Genomic DNA, 23,203 nt, shown 5'->3' on the forward strand with positions numbered 1-23,203 from the left:
CGTAAGATCACACAGAGATCACAGTTAGTCCGGGACTGGTTGCTCCCTTGCTCTCCAGGTCCCCAATAAGACTCCCCACTGGCACAGCTATAGGGTTCAGATCTCAGCCTAGTGGGCAAGCTAAAACCTCCAGCACCCCTCTCTGTCCAACTGTGCTTTGTGTCCCTGCCCAGGTAGCTGACACACACACACACACACACACACACACACACACACACACACACACACACACACACACACACACACACACACACACACTTTGAGAAGAGTTTATACAACCACACAGACACTCCTGGGAAAGACTGGCAAAGGTTTTCCAGCTGTGCCCCTTTTTCCCAGACTATACTGTAGTACCAGCTGCCACCACCAACTATGTATCAGTTACTCAAAGGCCCTTAAAAGGGTGTCCCATTATTACTGTGCAATATTGTTATCCAATTGGTAGTATAGCCCAGGGCTAAACCTATTAGAGTGGCTTTGTGCAATTTTACCAAAGGCATGCAAGTACTCTAGAGAGCTTAAATTATCTCTGCAAAAAGAGCCACCATTGAAAGGGTTTAAAAATATTTAATAACAAATACGCAACACACAAGACAATACTTTTTACTACACAGTGATAGTCAAGAGGTCAGAGATCACAGAGAAATACTTAAAATAATTCAGCAGTACAGTTCTGACATCACAGAAAAAACACTTAATCTAATCTTTCCAGTTTCTAGCAATTTCTAAGAGAAAACACAAATCTAAGATAAACTTACGTATAGAGCAAGAGAGTGCTGATGAGTTGGATGGTCAAGACAAAAATGCTTAATGCTCTCAGATTCTCTCTATTTAAATTGATATTGCAGTCCTGGTTCATATTACATCATTCTTCACACTTCCCTGGGGTTCCCAGGCTAACAGGCTATATTCTTTAGTAAGCTCACACCAGGTCAGGAAGCAAAGCCATTAAGGACATTTATGCATGCAAATTCTGGCCATTAAATCTGGCCTTAAAACAATAGCAAGAATTCCTTCATCTACACTGGCCAGAGCCGTGTTTACATCAAAGGTTCACAACATGCTTTACTTGGTCAGCAGAGTGCACTGTTGTTACATTTTTTCAGTTCCACGTGTAACACTATTTTTGCCATTTAAGACAACAAGCCTGTGGTTTACATTAATATTTACAGATGACAGAATTATCTCCAAAATTCTATCTGGCTAGGCTGGCAGCCTTCACATTTCTCCCAATCTTCACACACAGGTTAGGCATATTTTTTTCAATGAAAGGAGAAGTTGTGGATAGTAATTAATGAAGAGTTGAAGGATTTTATTTGGGAGGGGAAGAAAGCAAAATTCAAGTGGGATAAACTGATCCTTCAAACAGAACAAGAAGGTTTAGGATTACCCAATTTGAAGGGATATTTTAGAGCTACACAGTTAAGGCTCTTATACATAACACAAACAGAAAGCTACAATTCAGAGTGGAAAGGGGTGATGATAAAGCAGGAGGTAATTCAAGAAATAAGGAAAAAAATATGGGATTTTTGGATGCAGATCCTTAAGGGGAATTGCAACAGTCATACAGAGAAGGGGTCCAAATGGAGAGATGAAAAGTCAGCAAACAAAGGAGAGTAATAGTGCTGAAACTGAATTCATCCTCAAGTGTGGGTGAGTACCTTCATGAGGTGGACCTTGTTTTCACAAAATCTCACCAAGGTGATACTGATATGCAGACTGTATTTATATAGCATGTATCATGGACAGAAGTAGGTCAAAAACTAAAAAAGATAGCTGGGTGCACAAGACCCAGGATAAAAAAGTGCCCAATCCTGGTAGGCGCACTGTTGCCAGGACTGCAAAGATGACAGTGTAGAATCCTCAAAATACGGAAACATTACAACAGTGGGGCCAGGCCCAGGGGGAGGATGGACCCCCTGTTGTAGAAGGAAGTAGCAGTCCACAAAAATCACAAAAACTGAAGAGCCATAAAGACAATAAAGAGGACTACTGAGGACAAGAAAGAAATTATGTATTGTTACTATTATGCAAAAATCCCAGAATTTCCAGACACAAGATATATAAAATGATTAAGTGAGAAATTAGAGGAAAGAAAAATACTTCTGAAAGAAAAACTGTCAGAAGCTTCAAATGAAAATGTGTGTTCATTAATACAACAGATTTGTGAAAAACAGTATATAGATCAAGAAACCTTGATCTGTTTGGGAAAAGAAGCATCTGAGGAAGTGCAAAAATATAAACAACAAAACCAAGAGATATTTGAAAAGTATAAAAAAGAAATATGGACATGGAAAAGAAATAGAGATTTGATATGGTGCAATATTTATGCAAAGGAGAAAGCCAAATTAATCAATGGAAAGAAGGCAGCCCCAAAGATATTCGAACAGAAATACAGGCAAAGGAATCCGGATATGGAAAATTTCACAATAAAAAAATAATATCACAAAGATGGACCGTAGTAAAGAAGATTAGTAAAGTCGAAGTTAATAAAATAGAAGTTGAAGTTATGGAGTGCCTGCGAAGTGAAGGATTTGGTGTAGAAGGTCTAACACAGGTTACATCACAGCAGGATGGTGTGAGTCCCCAAAGTGGAGAGAAACAGGAAGATCAGGAGACATCTGAAGAATATGGACATGAGAAAGAAAAAGAGATTGAATGTGGTGTAATATTTATGTAAACGAGAAAGTAAAACTAACCAATACAAAAATAGCAGCATCAAAGATATTTGAAGAGAAATACAGGCAAATGAATCTGGACATGGAAAACTTTGCAATACAAAAAATAAGAGGACAAAGAGGAAAGGTAGAAAAGGAGATTAGTAATGAAGAAGTTAAAGAAATAGAAATTGAGGTCATGGAGTACCTGCAAAGTTGAGGATTCATAGTTTCATAGGTTCATAGGTAGGTACTAGGCTATTGGCCCTAGGGCTTATACAAGCCTAGCCAAAAAGGTACCCTGGCTTTCGCCACCCAAGAAAATTATTTTCCTGTGCCCCTGTCAAACAGAACCACAGAACTGATCCCCGGGGTGAATTTCCTATTACCCATCCAATCATCAAGATTTTTCTTGAAGAGTGCTAATGAGGAGCTCTGTTTGATATAGATAGGTAGTCTGTTCCAGAGTATGGGAAGTCTCTGGGACAGGAATCTATCCCTCCAGCATGTTCCGTTTATTGTGGTGACAATGTTTAGGTCCCTAGAGCATGTAGTTCGGAAGGATTGGGATTTCTTTAAGTGGAGCATGTCCAACAGCTCTGGGTTTGATATAGCTTTGTATGTTAGGCAGAGATCACCTCTGAGTAGGTGATATACAATGGAGTAAAGCTGGAGTTTTTTGAGTCGGTCTGCGTAAGGTATCTGTTTGAGGCCAGGAATCCTCTTTGTGAGGTATTTTTGCGGCCTTTCCAGTTGTTGTAGCTGTCTTGTGAGGTACATACCAAAAGTGGCATTGTACTCTATAATGGGTCTAATGAAGGATGAGTAGAGGGGAACAATGACCTCTTTTTTTCTGGATGAGAAACCATTGGTGATGAGGTGTGCCACGTAGAAGGATTTCCTGACCATTGTGGCGATGTGATTATCAAAGGAGAGACTACTGTCCACCTGTGTCCCAAGGTCTCTTATCACACTTTCGGTGTTAAGTAGACTACCGCCTATGTTGTAGTTCATGGGTACAGAGTTTTTACCAAAGGGGATGACAATGCACTTTTTGGCATTGAGCTTGAGACCATGGCTTTGACACCAGGCATCTGTCTCAGTGAGGCCCTTTTGTAGGATGTCCACATCGTTAGGAGTTTTGATTATGGCTCCTAGTTTGCAGTCGTCTGCAAATTTAGTTAGCCAAAGACCTTCTGTGTTAGCCTGTACTTCAGAGAAGTAGATACCAAACAGGAGAGGACCCAGGACTGAACCCTGTGGTACTCCACTTGTCACTGGTCTGAAGTCTGATTTGTAGTCTGCTACTTTCACAGTGTGGGTTCTGTCAGTAAGCCAGTTGGCAACCCAAGTTAGCAAGGTACTGACCCTTTGCAATCTAACTACCTGACAGTGTACATCCGGCCAATGCAAGAGTACAGTACAATCCAGTAGGGACTATACTTGAATGGTCTATCAAGCAGAACTTCTCTACATATTGTCTACCTCCTCAAAACAGTAACAGACACATAGCCCTGGCAAAAGTATCAAGAGTCATATGCACCCTGTAAACAATGAGTAGTGACCTGAGCAACAGAAGAAACTTGAGTTACTTAAAGCAGATTTTTTCCTCACAGTAAGAATCTGCAGACAAAACATTCCTCATAATTTCTCTACAAACTGTTTTAAATTTCTCTAAATATTACATGATTTTCATATAACTTGTATATATTCTTAACCAGTTTTTATATTATCCCTCGGATTTACTAATCTCCCATGCAGGACGAAGTGGACACTTAGGAGCAGGACGGCAGCGCGCCATGCATATTAATGAAGGTGCGCTGCCCGACCTCTTAGGCATACACGGAGCATGTACGAGTGCAGGGGGCGTGTCTGAGAGCAGAGCACTCAGAATAAACACTCCCTGCAAAGTAGAACAGTGTAGAAAATCTAATTCAGAAAGCACCACAACAGGATAAAGTAATGGATATCCAAATTAAGGGGAAACCAGTGGAACAGGAAGCAATTGGTTAGGTGCTATATGAAGATAATTTGGAGCCTTCCACAGGAAATCAGTATAAACATTCACTTGAAGCTAGACAGCAGGGGAAGGAACAGGAAACTGTGGAAACTCTGATGCAATCAATGTTGAGGAGTGGTAGGCCAGTGAGTTCCCATATGATGGAGCAATGGATGGCAAGGGATGAAGTTGAAGAAAATGTGCCACAGGAAGATGCTATAGAATCTTCTAAAGAATGACAGCAAGAATTGGAAAACAAGGGATGCACCCTCAGTTTGGAGGAAAATGAGCTAAGAGAAGAGTTACTTGATTTAATAGGCTTAGACAGCTATATCAAGATCAATGAAAGAAATAGACTGCAGAAGGTTAATAAAACCCAAAAAGCAGAAGTCTGATAAAACAAATAAACACAGTAATTAGGATTGTTCATAGAGATCCATGTGATATAACAGAAGTAAACAGGATATATTACTGTGTAGCTAAATTAATAACTGATAAAGTTCTACCACAGGAACACAGGGTAGTGAGGGAAATGAATAGGAGAAATCAAATACCATAATGGAAATATCGAACAGAGAAAACTTTAAAGCAGTTAAGAAGTGTCACTGTTAGAAGACTATAGAAGAGGGAGCAGATCAACAAAAATACTAAGAAAGATGGATGTGATAAAAGCAATGCACAATATTAGAACAGACCAGGATCTATCATGCACTATTGCAAATAACAAACTAAAAATTTCAGCACAGGCAGAAAAACTTAGAAGATACAAAGGTAAATATAAAGGTAAAGTACAAAATAAGCAATTTATTAATGACCCAAAAAGTTTTATAGAAAATTAGGAAATAAGGTAAAAGGAATTGAAAGACCACCAAAAAAAGAAGAAATACATTTTGGAGAAGTATCTATGAAAATCCTAAAGGAACATAACAAAGATGCTAAATGGATAGAAGAAGTTAAAGAAAGAATAACAGGTTTAAAGGTACAGGAAATGAAATGGGATGAAGTAACAGCCAGAAAGATTGAAACAAAGTTAAGAAAATCCTCTAATTGGAAAACCCCAGGCCCAGATGCAGCACCTAACTTTTGGCTGAAAGTATTAACATCTTTGCATGAAGATTTAGCCATGAGTAAGAACTATTTATATGTGCATCTCAAGCAGACACCAACCTGGTTAACAACATGAAAAACAATACTCCTACTTAAGCGTGAACATGCAAACTACCCTAAAAATTATAGACCAATAACTTGCCTTCCGACGACGTATAAACTATACATGGGAAGTGATGCAGACAGAGTTTATAGTCATTTAGAAAATTCAGTTATGGCAGTAGAACAAAAGAGCAATAAAAGAAAGTCATATGGAACAAAGTATCATTTGTTGTTAAATAAAGTCATAGTGGAGGACTGTAAAAACGGGAAGAATCTAAGTATGGCATGGATTGACTACAAAAAAGCATTTGATAGTATTGCACATTCATGGATAAAAGAGTGCTTAAAAATGTATAAGATACACCCTACACTGACTGACTACATTACAGTGACCATGAAGTGGCAGACCACTTTGCAATTAAGCCATGATAAAGGACAAATTATTATCCCAGGGATAAAAATTCAAAGGGGGATATTCTAGGATGACTCTTTGTCACCGCTGCTATTTTGCATTGCCCTAAACTCATTAAACTGTCTACTTAACAGCTTAGGCCATGGCTATAATCTGGCTCCTAGAAAACAACAAAGAGTAAAGACTTCTCATCTTCTCTTTGTTGATAATTTAAAACTGTATAACACATCAGATGAGGAACTGAAAGCACAACTGCAAATTGTCAAAACTTTTTCAGATGATATAAGAATGTCATTTGGTCTTGATAAATGTGCAAAAGCAACCTTTAAGGCAGGAAAACTGCAACACCAGGAAAACATCAGTTGGAGACAATAATGTGATATAAAAGAACTTGAGCAAGAAGGAGTATATAAATATTTGGGAACTGATGAAGGATCAACAATAAAACATGAACAGATGTGAATAAAACATAGTAAGGAGTACTTCAGAAAACTTAAATTAATCCTGAAAACAGCACTGACATTTAAAAACAAAATCCAAGCTATAAACCAATTTGCTATTCCTGTTCTAACTTACAGTTTTGGAGTGATAACTGGCCCCAAAACATGTTAGCTAGATTAGACAGGAAAACACGAAGGATGCTTCATGCTCACCAAATGATTTATAAATATCAGTGCATACCAAGATTATATATTCCCCATTCTGAAGGAGGGATGGGCCTCCTTTATATTGATTACATGTACAGATCTGTAATTGTGGGACTCCACACCTATCTGCATGACTTCACAAGACCCAAATGTAATGAAAGGTTTGAAACATGAAGAGAATAAATCTAAGATGACTTCTCTGCTTAATTTAGCAAAAGCATATCGGCTTCTAGCAGGAATGGAAATCAAACCAGAGGTAGAAAAAATCAGGCAGTAACTGAATGTGCCAAAAAACAAAAGAAAGACTATAAGGTGAAGGACCAGATGAGAAGGCAAGAAATGTGGAAAATGCATAAATATAGTTGCAAGTATAGAAAACTTCTGGAAGAACCTCATGTTGATCAGGAACGAACACAGGAATGGTTAAGGAGAGGTGAATTTAAACCAAGAGATGAAAGGTTAATATTGGCAGCTCAAGATAGTGGGCTATGTACAGACTGGCTTACAAAGTCCATTGAAGATGTGGGAGAAACAGATAAATGTAGGCTTTGTAAAACCGAACTGGAAACAGTTGCACAGCTTGTTGCTAGTTGTGACATACTAATGGCAGAAGGACTGTATACTGAAAGGCATAATAATGTGGCAAGACTGTTGCACTGGAGATTGTGCAAATATTATGGTATTAAAGTGGCTGAGAAATACTAGAAACATGAGTCACAAAGCATCATAGAAAATGAAGTTATATCACATGGGATCCCCCATTTCCAACAGTTCAAAAGATAGATGCTAGAAAGCCGGATAGAGTGGTCCAAGAAAAGAAGACAAAAGTAGCATTGATCAGTGAAATCGCTACACCCAGTGACTACAGTGTCTTGCGTACAGAAAGACACAAAGTCATAAAATATCAGGATCTGCAGGCAGAAAGAGAGCAATGTGGAAGAAAGATACCTAGACAGTTCCAACAGTAGTAGGAGCAATGGGGTCTTATAAAAAAGAATCTGCAATTGTATTTAGATATGTTACCAATCCATGTAACCCCATAGAAATTGCAGAAGGAGTCATTACTGGGCACACTGCGGGTGCTGTGAAGAGCACTTTTGGCTGGCATCAAAGATTGAAACAATAATAATTTCATGAACTTTAATCGTACTTTGACCTAGAAATGCGGTCCATTCCCATCATAGTATTAGAAACCTAAAAGATTTGGAGAAATTAAAAAGTATTATATTCATAAAGTAGCTGAAAGTGTACTAAAAACTAAGTCAACACTGGAATGAAAAAAGGAGATTCTACTTATAGGGATGACTGCAATTAGGGTATACAGAGAATAGTCAAAAGAGGGTTTGAACTTAGTGGATGAAGCTGGGAAAGGAATCAAGGTATTGGGAGCAAATAATTTTACAAGAAAAGGTAATAGAATGGGAAGAGGCCAGGAAGACATTCAAAAAGCAGGCTAGTGATTACCTACTCTGTCAGGGATTGATATCAGAATATAGACAAAGAGAAAGGGACAGGGAAATCCTAAATGAAAGACCTGCACTGGTCGAGTTTTTAATTGAATCTAGAACAGAAGCTGCTGTTAAAAAAGGGATAATTAATAGGTCATATAAAATAGTGCACAATAACTATAGAAATCAATCAGAAGAGGTCAGAAAAGATTCTGAAGAAAGTTTAGATATGCAATTCACAAAGAAACAATGGGAGGACATATGTATGGCTCCCAAATATGCAACAAAATCCAGAAGATTTAGGATTTTTGCCTGAAAGTGTTTGCATCGATTATTTTATACGTCAAGCAGACTCCAAAGAATTTGTCCTCGGGTAAATGGCAAATGTTGGAGGTGTGATGGGAAAGTAAGAGGTAACTGGGAACATAAGTTTTGGGAGTATAATGAGATGGCAGACCTTAAAAATTCTCTAAAGAGTACTCTGTCAGGAATCCTGGGCGAGCAAATGAGTGTAACTAAGGAAATCTTTTTTTTTTTTTTTGAGACAGGATACATAATCTAAATTACCTAAATAAAGTAAGGCTTTGTTAAGTTTAATTCTGGTGGCTGCCAAAAGAGCAATTACTAGAAAATGGAAATCAAAATATAAACCAGCTATACTTGACGTAGTGACTATTGTAACAGATAAAAGAACAGGTAGTGGGATCTTTAGAAAAGGGTAGGAGTAAATTACATGGGAAAATGGAAATTGTGGGAACAATGCATGCAGAAAAATATTTTGGCAGAGGAATGAAGTTTAAGAGAAGCAGGAATTCAATAATTTATGTAAACGAGGTTTAAGAGAAGGCAGGAAGTGAATAATTTATGTAATGTTGCTTAGATTATAAGACATTTAGCAATATATGTGATGTTTAATGTTTGTAAATGTGAACTTGTTAATGTGGTTTGATTACTTTTATATCAATGTAGGTTTGCCAATGTTACAAGTGATAATTCAATAAAGGTGTTAAAACAAAACATACCTCTCAGTGTTGGTCTTCCCAGGGGCAGTACCAGAACCATGGGGACTATTGAGAAAACATTTGTCATCCCAGCCCGGTTGTGTAGGTGTCACTCAATTCTCAGTTTCATACTGGAAACCTGATGGGGAAATATACCAGAAAATGAATGTCTGTCATGATGGAAGGCCTCTGCAAAGTACAGGCATAGTGCTAAATCTCCTCATTGAAGGCCACTACATTAAAGACTTTAGTATTATGGCAGCTTTCTTACTGGACATTAAATCAGCAACAACTGAACCAGTGGGAGAACAGCTTGCATAATTACTTTTATAACAATGAAAAATATATATTTCTCAATTTCTTTGATGAGGACTTTTATAAGAGATGGCTCCATGCTTTTTGATGCCACCTCAGAATCAGGAAAGGTGATACAGACATGATTGTGTACTTTAGTAACTTTACTCCCATGTTTGCAATATTCCACAACAAACTTTTATTTTATTTTTTATTTATTTTACATTTGTTTACTGGGAAAGTCCGACTGGACACAGGTCCATTTTCAGCGGAGGCCCGGGGAGAAAAGCTCCACATTACAATACATTACATGAGAGTAAAAAGAAGTAGAACATACATACATACATATGGTGTATATACACATCAGGACAACATGCTAGTGATTAACAAACATACATATAGCATATATACACACAACAGGACATCATGCTGGTGATTAACATTTCTTACAGTAGACAATCAGAGGTACATTTTTTTTCTTTTGCAATTATAAGTTTTGTAAGGTAAATGTATTTGGGTTTGGAAGCTTTCAGGGGAGAAACTGTTTATACATAGCTGTACCCTGACAAATTCTCTTGGTATGGATTAGCCTGGTGAGTGGCATGAGCATAGCCAGTTACTTAGATAGTGGGCTTTCAGGAGTTTTTGAATTGACTAAAGGAGGTGGTAGAAGTTATTTGGCTTGGTAGTGTGTTCCAGGTTTTAGCAATGGTGTTGGCAAAGAGGGACTTACCAGCTTCGTTTTTATGTTTGATGACAATTATGAGGTTCTGGTTACTAGAGCTTAAGGCTCTAGAGGGGAATGTGGGGCTGAATTAGGTGCTGAAGTGCTGGAGTTATCTCATGAAGGTAGTAGAGTTTGTGTGCTATAGAGAGTTGATTGAGTAGAAGTATATGAGGCAACTCAAGCCAGTTGAGTTGCTTAAGGGATAGACAGTGGTGGGACCTATATGAGGCTTCAGTAGCAAACTTGGCAATCTTGTTGTAGCAGTCTTTTGCAGGTGTTTAGCCACAGGCAACAGCTGGTCTTGAGACCAAGGATGCACTGGGTTTGACAGATTCTTTCAGATCAGAGTCATTCTAACGGGTGCACTATTTGTCAGCATGGAAAGAGATGGTCAACAGACCACGCTGCTTTGCCAGGGATGGTCTGCACTTCTCCCCTCTAGGCTTTCAGATATTAGCTAAAACATTGTCTTCCCCCATAGTGCCTTTTTTAGGCAATGCCAAACTGAAAGTACATCCGACATACCAAATCAAAAGCAAGAAAATCTAAAGGTATTAATGCTCAATGCTAGGAGTCTAAACAAAAAACTGCACTCCCTAGAAGTCCTCTTTACCCTAGAGAATGCTGATGTCTGTGCAGTCACTGAGACATAGTTTAAAGCCACAGAGAGCACACCAACAGTGCAAGGTTATAATGCCTTCCACACATTTAGTCCAGCTACTTCACAGGCAGGGACTAAAGGTGGAGGTGTCTCTATTTACATCAAAAATAAATATACTTCAAGGCTGGTCAAACAGGACAATGTACTTGAGCTGCTGCATGTTCAAATCATCATAGGTAAAATTCAGTGCCACTTCCTTGCAAGCTATAGATCCCCCTCTATGACATAGGAAACCCATACCATGTATTTAAACTTAATAGAAACACTAAACACCCAACCCAATACCATATTCATGGGTGACTTTAATTACCCCACTATTAAATGGGAATCCTATACGACACCAAATGTGCATTCACAGAGATTCCAGGGTTTTGTAAACACAAACTCCCTATAGCCAATACACTAACCAGGGGTGCAACCATACTGAATCTGGTCCTCACTAATATGGCAGACTGCTGCACACACCCTACTGTAATGCTTTCCCTAGTAAGGTCAGACCACAAAATGGTCTCCCTTTGAGGTAAAAATAAAGCCTGGACCCCAGCTAAACCTGGAATATTCAGGAACTGTTCTAAGGCTAACCTTTTGCTATTAAGTGAGAACCTGGCAAATTTTCAAGCCCCCATAAACCCTAAAAACACTGCTGCCTATGCAGAACTGTTCACAGAAACCCTATACAACAGTGATGCACAACTTCCAGCCCATGATGCAATGCCATCCGGCCCCTAGACAGTAACCAAAATTAAAAAAAAAAAGTGAAAAAATGCTATGCCTTACTCCAGTCATGCAAACTTTACAGCACATGCTTGCTTACCTAATTGACTGCAGTTGCCCCCACCTCTGATTTTAGCTGTGGAAGTAACTATTCTTTGTTGTTTATAACTTGTAGTCTGCAAACAGTAGTAACTTTCTGTAAGAGTCTGTAATAAGTCAAGGCTAAAAGCCAGAATAAAGTTAAATGCAAAGTTGATGTAGAAAACAGGCAATTTCATGACTGCTGTCTTAAGTAAAAATGCCAGTCACTTGCACCTATTGTTAACTCGTAACAACTTACTATGTTTTGCTGTGGCCCACAGATGCATTAAAAATTTGTGTAGTGGCCCTCCCCACAAAAAGGTTGTGCACCACTGCTATACAAGCATGTTAATAGCTGCACAGAGGCTGTTGTACCCACCAGGAAGAAGTACAGAACTAACTCAAAAAACAAGCCACCCTAGTGGAATCATAAAATGCTGTATAACAGGAGGAGGAAAATCATGGCAAAATTAGGAGGTGCATCACCCAGCAGGACAAAAGCGCTCTCATCAAACTAAACAAACAACTCAGTAGACAAATAAAGTCTACCAAAGCCAAATTTGAGGTAAGTTTGCCCTCCCAGGCCAAGGACAACCACTAAGCATTCTTTAGCTATGTCCACAATCTCAAAGGCAATACACAATTGTGTGCAGAGCTCATTGTAAATGGAGCCACCTATACTGAGCCAGAAGATATAGCAAACCTCCTGGCTGATAAATTCAGCTCCAACTTTACCCCTCCCTCCGCCTTAACCTTCCCTAAGGAAATATCATAAATATAACTCCCCCTACTATCACTAAGGAACAGGTCCTTAATGCTCTCTCTAAGACCAAGAACAGTGCATTAATGGGCCCAGACAATGTCCCAGGATGCCTTTTAAATAGCATGAAACAAGACCTGTCAGGGTCTCTGGAATTACTGTTTAACTGTAGCCTCCAAATAGGCTTTGTGCCTCATGAATGGAGAAAGGCAATAGTTATCCCTCTGCACAAAGGTGAGCCATCCAGGGACCCTGAAAACTACAGACCCATAAGTCTCACTAGTCTTATATGTAAAGCCATGGAAAGAATTATCATGGAGATGATCAGTAGAGATAAAGTAAAACTCCAGACACTGGACCCAACCCAGTTTGGTTTTGTCAAGGGCAGATCATGCCTACTCAACCTGGTGGACTTCTTTGAGAAGGTCACCAAAGCAATGGATGAGGGCAAAATTGTTCACACTGCCTACCTTGACCTTTGCTAAGGCATTCGACACAATACCCCACTGGGGCATTGTTAACAAACTCAAGAGGTTAGGTACAAACCCATATGTCACCCAGTGAATAATCAACTGGCTCACAGACAGGACCCAGGAAATTAGAATTGGGAAGTCCACCTCTACAAAGAAGCCAGTCACAAGTGGAGTCCCTCAGGGATCAGTCTTTGGACCACTCCTTTTTGACATTTAATTCTCAGAAGTCAAGGCCAATGTCAGTGGTCTCTGGCTGACTAAATTTGCAGATGATTGCAAATTAGGAGCTGTCATTGAATCTCACAATCACACAAATGTTCTCCAGGAGGGGCTGATGCAGGCAAACAACTGGTATCAGAGCCATTAACTAAAACTAAATTGCCAAGAAATGCATAATAGTATCCTTTGGGAAGTCATCCATCCCTGGTAACAATCATATTGACAACACACCCCTTAGAATTGACACAGTGGTCAGGGACTTAGGGATTCACACAGATAGTAATCTAGCCTTTGACCATCACGTGTCTACAGTGGTGAGGAAATCATTCTATGTTGCGCAACTTATAAACAAAGGTATGGCATCTAAGTCCAAGGAAGTCATTGTTCCAATGTATTCAGCATTCATCAGACCTATCATTGAGTACAATGCCCCCTTTGGTATGTACCTAACCAGGCATATCCAACAATTGGAATGGCCACAGACATTCCTCACTAAAAGAATACAGGGCGTAATTTAAATGTCCTATGCAGACCACCTCAAGGCCCTATCCCTGTATTCTGTCTCCTACAGGCTTTTGCGGGGAGATCTATGCCTGGCATACAGGGCATTGTCAGACCTCACTTTAATGGACCTCCTGCATATCCACAAAACAAACAGCACCAGAATTGCCCATTCTAAAGACTTAAACCTTGCCGGTGATATAAATAGGACCTGCTGGAGTGATAGGTATGCAACCCAAAGACTACTCCATCCGTGGAACAGGCTCCCCATCCATGTGAAGCAGAGTTCCTCCCTAAACCAGTTCAAGTGCAACTTGGACAATTGGATGGGAAACTGGAAATTCATCCCTGGTTTGGCACCTATGTCTCTAATGGAAACAGGTAAGCTGTACATGGTTCATCTCCCAGGCCCATGCTTACACTTACCAAGGGTATCAGAACTTGTCAAAGATTTGGGATGCATGGCTAGGCTTAAAAAGGCCCTTGTGGTCATTAGCCTAGTAAACACCTATGAACCTATGAGAGCTTTGACCTGACAAGGGTTTTTTATATAAATACATTTGTAACTTATTCTTACTGTGATGGAGTGTATAAGCAGTAAATTCTGCACAGAATTTGGCACTTGGAGATGATATGGCTTTCCCCTAAAAAATTACCCAGTTCTTGAACCTATATTGTTAAGGGATTTTTCTCTCCACAGGAAATGCTATGGAATCCACTTCTGTTATTGAGCTAGGGTGGCCACCCAAATATAGCTACCAACAGCAAAAAAAAAAAAATTAGCAATCACACATGTTCCTCCTAAGGCAAGACAGAGCAACAACTGTAACTTTAGAAACAGCAGAAACTGCTTTAATAAGCAAATAAGCAAAAGGGAAACAGAAAAAAGTTATAGCAGCAATAACAAGAAAAAGTGTTCAAGTAGCAATAACAGGAGGGAGCAGTATAGATTGTCAATGGAACTTGCTAAGATGTAGGGAGTGAGAGTATTGTGGTATATTATGGGATAGGGGGAGATACTAGAAGCTCTGGAATGTTTGGATTACTGAGGAGTCCCAATGCCTGTGGCTTAGTTGTGCATGTTATAGAGAATGGGCCTACTCTTATCAGATCCACAGTAACCTCTGAATCCCTCTTGACAGATATCAGCTATGAAGCTTTATTAAAGCCATTCATCTTTTCAATAAATTAGGGTGCCATCTTTGGTGAAAGCAGGCTCTCTCTCAATATACAAGTCTTTCCTGCTTCAGAAAGGGTTGTGCAGATCACCACCTTATCACTATGCAACTCTGCCAAAGTGGGATTTCCCACATTGTACACCCCTCAAGAGCAGTAGCACAGTAGCACAGTAGCAAGGCTAAAGTCTTCTCTGGTACACTCTAATTGTTTTATTGTCCTGGACATATGCATTATTTTGGACCCAGGCAGAGCTGACAATAGCTCATTCACCACCCAACTTAATTAGTGCATACTGGCAAGAACTTTTTAAGCTTGTCTACTTAAAGGTCTATATTTCTAGGCATCTTATGGAATTGCTTGCCTAGTATATTATTCCTATGTTTATATGTTATCTGTACAGGGACATCATTGAGTTATCAGTGACAATGACACTGCTAATTAAGGTAAAGTGCTTTGTTTACCTGAAGGGCTCGCAGATCCTTTGAGTGGTTTTCTGTACCTGCAGTGTCCATTTAAGTGCCAGATGAAAAATGTGTGTGTGTGTGTGTGTGTGTGTGTGTGTGTGTGTGTGTGTGTGTGTGTGTGTGTGTGTGTGTGTGTGTGTAAGTGTGTGAAAATATATTTATAGAAGGTTCTGTGAAAATATGTTTATAAAAGTTTTTTTTCTGGCTTACTCAGGAGCAGCCTTGGTGTTCAACAACTCTTTGAGAACTTCTTCATAAGGTGTCAACAAAAGCTGAGAGTTTTGTCTCATACATGTTGATATAATCATAACTCTCACATATGGCTTTAATGTGAAAAACAATTAATGCATTCTCAGTAAGCATTAAGAAAGCCAGAAAAAAAGAGCTCATTAATTGCCTGCAACCCTCCTACCTGAGTGCTTAGTAATCAATGAAAAAACAGGACTTTATGCATGGCATGAACATTGACTATTTGTACGTTATGTTCTGTTTTATAAGGTGGACAACTGTTGTAAGAAGAGGCTGTTCGTGGTGACTTGTTTAATCAACAAAAAATTGTTAATAATTTGATTATTCATCTGACCCCAGATGAACCAGATGAATGGGCGGTGCAGTGGTGCAGCGTGTCGCCTCACAGCAAAAGGTTCTCTGGTTCGATTCTTGGCTGGGGTGCCTTCTGTGTAGAGTTTGCATGTTCTCTCTGTGTTCGCGTTGGTTTCCCCCAGGTACTCCAGTTTCATCCCACATTCTAAAGACATGAGTCTGGAGCATTTCTCCCTGGGTCTCTGCTGAAAACAGGCTCTGTGGAACCTAGTCGGACTTTACTGATCAACAAATGTAAAATAAATAAATAAAAATCTGTGCATACAACGCACACGCACACACACACACACACACACACACACACACACACACACACACACACACACACACACACACACACACACACACACATATACATACATAGAGCTAGTTTGCCTCTCTCTCAGGGTATGAATAAGAAGTGAGAAAGTATGCTATATGGGTTCCATTTAGTAATGTTGAAATACCAAAACCTTGAAACTTACAAAATTGAGCCCAAATGATAGTCTTGTAAGCTCAAAAAGACACAGAGAACTCACCCCTATACCCCTGCTACTTACATATTCCAGCTCGAGATCACACCACTGTGAGGAATGGATCAGTGCCACGATCCTGCACAATTCAGATTCCAGTAAAAAGAAACACTATTCTGTTTCTTTTAGCTTTTTTGCTAGTTTGAGCTTACAAGATTCGAGCACTTGGGCTCTTGGGATGATATTAGTAAAGATAAAACAGTTGCAGCATTTAGTATATTCATGCTATCAAAGTCCAAGCAAACACTGGCAATGGTGACATATTTGGGACTTGCCTTTCTGCTACAGTGCCTTATGGCTTAATTGCAGCAGAGCCAAGCTGTAAGTTGTTTTGGATAGCACAACCTGTTTTTGTTGAAAAGTGCTTCTTCATTATCTCTGTTTACATATGCAAGCACATTTTATATACCACTACCATGATATGCAACTCAACAAATCCAGTAAATCAGTCTCAAAAAAATTTGTTTTGTTGAATTTGTTTCTCTGTCATTTTTATACCAAAAAATTGCTTCTACTGATTCATGTAAAACACTACCTGCACTACTCCCACCACTGGCTTCTTTAAATTGCCGATATGCGGATTTTTTTATCGCTGATGAGCCACTATTTTAATTTTCCTTAATCTCTTTCCTTTACAAGATTTTTTTACAATAAACAATCTTTATTTACAACTATATACAAGTCATGTTTCCATAATTTGATAACATTTTAAGTCATAGTCACTTTTGTTATGAAATTACACATATTAAGTAGCCATACACATATGCCCTTGATAATATTTGTCAAAAAGTACCTGCACACATGGTTCACACTTGTTCCCATAAAACTGTGCCTGTTTTAAGCTGTGCCTGCTCGACATGTAATCAAATGAAATGCATACCACACAACAGAGAAGCTTCACCATGTTTACTGGTTCTTCAGTGTGCAGAAAGCCAGTCTGCAGATGAGGCAATGTTCCCACATCCCCTTTTGCCCGTGCAAACTAGTAAATGCATGAACTACAGAGAACAGTATAGAAATCCCTACGAGGCTTGTTATATAGCCATTATGTGCCCAGAGTAATCAAACTAAGTAGCAAATGCATACATTACAGAGTATAGTAGCCTTCCAGTGTAGATGTGAGTGTAAGCCGCGGTGGTGCAGCGGTAGCATTGTCGCCTCACAGCAAGAGGTTCTCCCATTCGATTCTCAGCTGGAGCGCTTTCTGTGTAGAGTCTGCATGTCCTCCCTGTGGTCGACTAGTGTTCGAAAGACATGCATGAATGGGTGTGCCTTCATTGAAGGTTGGGCGTCGAGCTGGCACCTCGACACCGTAAAAATTTACTGCCAATCATTAGCGGACTGGAGTTCCGCTGTGGCGATAGGGGAAAAGCCGAAAGAAAAACAACAACAACCAGTGTAGATGTGAGTGTCTTCTCTGTTCTTGACACTCTGATTAAAAAACTGGTCAGAGTAAGAAAAATCATGTGTCTGATCAATTTACTCTCCCACTCAGAAAGGACAAGTGAAAATCACTTGCAGAGTGCTTATACCATTTGATTTTTTTATATATTGTTATACCGCCAAGGCAAAGGCAGCAGAAATCTGATGCTGTAAGTAGGATGTCACATTCATTTGTTTGTTTTAAAATTGTTACGGGTCTTAATCCTAAATGCTTAGCAACTAAAACAATAAATAACATAGAATGCTAAAATCTAGCAATACAAACTCAGCAGACAAGCACAATAGATACTAAAACTTGAATAAAATCCCATTTTAAAAGTTTAAAGTTATTATTTATTTATTTATTTATTTATTTATATTTGTTTACTGGGTAGTGCACTGATATGAGTTAACCATTTGCAGGCACAGCTTGGGTGAATAGGATCACATAAGAAATGAACAATACCTATTTACAGATACAAGCATATGCTGAAAACAAATATATACATATTTACAGGTGCAAGAATATGCTGCAACGTTTAGTTCAAAAAGCAGTTAATGCCAAAACATAGATGGAAAAATGGAATTATGCACAGCTTTATGGATAAGATGTAACCATAATGACTGAGATGGCTTATGCTGCAAGGATGGTAACATACCATTATGTAGAGAGGTATGAAGACATTAGAAAATGTAACTGAGAATAGTTTCAAGAAAGGATACTATGGGGAGAAGACAGAGAACATGTGAGAGAGGCATGCAGATGGAACAGGAGTAGAAAGAAGTCTGAAAGAGATGAAAAGAGAAGAGGTAAGTAGGATGAATGAAAGGCAGTAAAGTAAGGTGATGACGAAATGAAACAGGGAAGGATGAAATAGGAATAAAGGGGTGTGTGAGAGATCCGTAGGGTTCATGTAATCCGATCTGAGTGAGTGCAGCTGTACTTTGCTTGAATGAAGAGGTGTTCCTTGAACTGTTAGAAAGTTCTAAAACTAGAACAAATGCCCTGCTGAGCAAATAATATACTCTCCTAAAAAGATGTAGTCTCATGGAACTCCTAAAGGAAAACTCTAACTCACACATACAAATCAAGGAAGCTGATTCCAGGGGACCAGGACAAAATAAGAAAATTAAATTCTGCCAGATGTTTTAAGCTGAACTGTTGAAATAGTCAGCATCCCAACCTGGCAACTTAAGTCTGAGAAGGGGAAGGGGGACTCAAATTTTCTAAATAGGTAAGACCTAGGTCATGCAAGGTATGGAAAGTGAGGTCAAAAATCTTAAATATACATCTTGCTGAAATTTGCAGCCAGCCAAGTCCCACAGCAAAAACATAATATGACACATTCTAGGGTTGACAGTCAACAAACTAGCTGTAGAATTCTGTACCCAATGGAAGTGAGCTAGATAATTACCTGAAAAACGAAGGTTAAGAGCAATGCTGTCAATCAGGTGAGTTAATACTGGGGCATGTATCACTGTCCCAAGGTCCAGTGATGGAATATAGTGCCTGGTCTGAGCTATATTCTTTAAATGAAAATAAGGTGCCTGGTCAACATCTGACACTTAGTTCTTCAGTGTCAACATGTCATCAGAAACTATGCCAACATCATGAATGAGACACACACAATACAGATGGTGTCCCCCATATGTTATCCATGGAGAGTGAGACAGAAAACAGAGAAATACTTGATGGGAGAACAATGGCATATACCAGCAGTGCCTTGGTCTTAGCTGGGTTAAGTTTTAATTAATTGCATGTCATCCATACAAGGATCTAATGCAGGTAGCCGTTTAATGTGGAGAGGTCCAGTGCAGTCTCTTGTGAAAAGCTGAGGTATAAGTGAATACCATCGACATATAGCTAATAGAAGATGCATCCTCCTGCAGTGACCTTCCTACGTTGCAGCGTGTAGCACACTGATGATTTGGCTGAAGTGATTTATTTGTCACCTTCTTCTTGTGCCCCACTGCCTGCCACCAGTCAGCCCTATCATAGTCCATCGGGCCATTCATTACCCTCTGGATGAGAGCTATTTCCAGCCCATTCATTTCCTGTGAGTGAATAGCCGATCACGGGGGCCATCATACAGCAGCTGCCAAGACGTTTTCCATCTATGTCCCAAATCCTGACCCTGGTGTACCACTGCAGGGACCGCCTATAGCCTACTACATGCTTTTATACACACACACGCACGCGTGCACACACACACACACACACACACACACACACGCACGCACACACACACACACACACACACACACACACACACACACACACACACACACACAAATCTACAAGGGCAGCTTTCACTGGCTTGAAAAAAGCCAAACCCACATCACCCCTTCCAATCTCCTTTGTGTCCGGCAGACCTCCATTTGCAAGGAAGCAAATCGGCCAACTGAGAAACCACCATTCCTTCCACCTTTTTTTTTTTTTTTTAGTATTTCATTTGTTTAATTTACACATATAGCATCTGCCATAAACAAAATTCTGTTACTTTTGGCATCATAGTCAAATCTATGAACAGAGAAGGATGAAGCTCTGACTATGACCCAGGTCACTGGAATTTGACTAGTGGCTTGGACACCTATTGGAGGTGAAAATGGGGCGGAGAGGAATAAGAAGGATTACAATGCTCTCCTCAATTAATGGGTCCACTGAGTGTCTAGGAGGGACAGGCTTGATGGTCAGACAGCTGCTGGCACAAAAACACAGCAAAAAGGAAAACCTGTTACTTATGACATTTACTACCAGTTGTCATGGAAGAATTCTCTGAAATCATAAACAGAGGTCTGTGACATCAGGGAAGTACAGAGTTGTGTTTTGTGAATGAAAAGAATCACATGCCCCATAGTTCTGAAGAGACCGTGAACTCTTGACTTAATGTAAAAGAAGAGATCCTTAAACTATAACAGGATATGTATGCAAAATAAAAGTAGACATAGGGTGGTATTCACAGACCAAGGGCCTCACATTTTCATAGCAGTGATACATTAAGAGTGGCACTATGTGGATACAGAAATCCCAGGCTTTCAGCATGAATATGTACATATGAAGGAGCTGTTGTAAACATGCCCCCATCACAAAAGCGTAACATGCTTAATGAATAAGCCGAGGCAGAACATAGTCAAATGGGGCCCTAGACAGGGGATTGGACCAGCCCCCCTCCCCACAGGCATTCTGGTATAATATTACTTATCTCTGTCCCCGGTCATTACCATGGGGTCCTAGACAGGGGATTGGACCAGCCCCCCTCCCCACAGGCATTCTGGTATAATATTACTTATCTCTGTCCCCGGTCATTACCATGGGGTCCTAGACAGGGAATTGGACCAGCCCCCCTCCCCACAGGCATTCTGGTATAATATTACTTATCTCTGTCCCCGGTCATTACCATATACACTGTTGTTAGAGTGCATCCTATTTTCTTCTTTACTTTTAAAATGAAGGCATAATTTGAAACTTTTATTTTTTATTTTTTTATTTAATTGTCCTTTGTTGACTAGGTTAGTTGCACTAGGCTAGTAGCATCTTTTCAGAGCAGACCCTTGGTGGTATTTATACTACTAGGGGAAATTTGGCCAGTGTATTGGGGAACTTTGCCCTACTATTTTAGCTCAGGTGGATGTAAAAGATCTCACAGCACCTTCCATTAACACAGACAGATGAGACCTCAGTTTAACATCTCATTCAAAGTACGACACACTCAGGAGTGTAATACCCCTCCCTTTAAAGTGCACTGCAGTATTGAAATCCATCTACATGGTGTGGGAGTAGAACTGATACCGACCGCCTTCTGAATCAAAGGCAAGTATACTACCTGTTGTGCATTGAAAACAGACATTGAAAACAGACATAGCATGAGTAACAGTAAACTTCTCTTTCCTTAAAACTTGCATTCCTTGAAAATGGACTGAAACTCACCTTCCTTGAAAATGCACCCCTGTAGTTTTGAAGATTTTTTCCATCAAGCAATGAACCAAAATATATGAACCAATAATAGACAAAATTACCCATTTTAGCACATTTCAATCAACTCTGATGACCAAGTGAGTAGTCTGGTAGTTGGTGCAGAGGATTAAAGTTCTTGCCTCCTTTAGCCAAGGTACAGGGTTTGAGCCTGAGAAAGTTAACTAACTAACCTGTCATCCCTAATTAGGCATTTCACACACACACACACACACACACACACACACACACACACACACCTCCCAGAATACCAGCTGAGAAGGAACACTCTTCTGGTCTATGGTAATATTGCTCATGGAAGTTGAGAAGTAACACTCACTGTCTCCCAAAATGAAAGTTATAATGCATTTTCAGAAAGGAAGTTCATTGTTTAAATTCTAAAAATAAATAAATAGACAAAGAAACTAGTGGTCTTAAAACTTTGTTGATGTGCTCAGTCACAATAATTTACAAAAATCATGAAATCCAGGTAGTGTTCCAAAGCAACAAGTCTTTATTCATCAGAATTTTTAAATTCTATTTGTTGCCGTGCATGTGTTGTACTAAAGACACACACATACCACTAATGCATTTTTAAAGAAGAAATGTAAATTTTATTTTGTTTCATAAAATTGTTTTTTTAATTGCATAATTAAAAATTAAATGCTGTGGCAGCCCCCAGCAGGCCTTCCCCCCAGACAGCAGGTCCTAGGCAATGCCTAAGTCACCTATTGCTGGATCCCACTCTGCACATAAGTGATAGCGGATGGCTACTACAGTGATAAGGGGCCTTGCACATATGCATATGAGTACTATTCATAGACATGAATCTATAATGAGCTCATCTGCATACTAAATGTGCAAATAGCCCTGAACCTACACCAGTAAGCAGTAGTTTTCCAGGAGAACACGGAGATGCGAGGGGAGATTGGTTGGTGCTTGTGCATACCTGGACATTTTACTGAAGAGGTTGCTTGGGTAAATGTTTCATTTCTGTTCTTGAGCATACCTGGACATTTTACTGAAGGGGTGGCTTGGGTGAATATTTAATTTTGGTGCTTGTGCATACCTGGGCATACTCCTTAAGGGGTCACTTGGTAAATATTTCATTTTGATGATTATGCGTACCTGGACATTATACTGCAGGAGTCGCTTGGGGAAATGTTTAATTTCAGTGCTTCTGCATACTTAAGACAAACTAGTGAAGGGGGTGCTGGGAGAAATAATTAATTTGTGTGCCAGGGAAGTGCTTGTGCATACCTGGACAAAACTACTGAAGGGATAGTTGGGAGCAAGTTCGCAAACTGCAACTCCGCTATAGGGTTGCC

The 23,203-nt window shown here is 39.6% G+C and overlaps 1 protein-coding gene across 2 annotated transcripts in view; it reads left to right on the forward strand.

Moving 5' to 3' along the window:
* LOC122816443 (mucin-12-like) overlaps positions 1–23,203 on the forward strand; it is a 401,780-nt gene that overhangs the window by 99,895 nt on the left and 278,682 nt on the right. The window lies entirely within an intron of this gene.

This window comes from Protopterus annectens, chromosome 12.part0 (assembly GCF_019279795.1).
Source record: "Protopterus annectens isolate FY-2018-M chromosome 12.part0, PAN1.0, whole genome shotgun sequence".
Classification (NCBI taxonomy): domain Eukaryota; kingdom Metazoa; phylum Chordata; order Ceratodontiformes; family Protopteridae; genus Protopterus; species Protopterus annectens.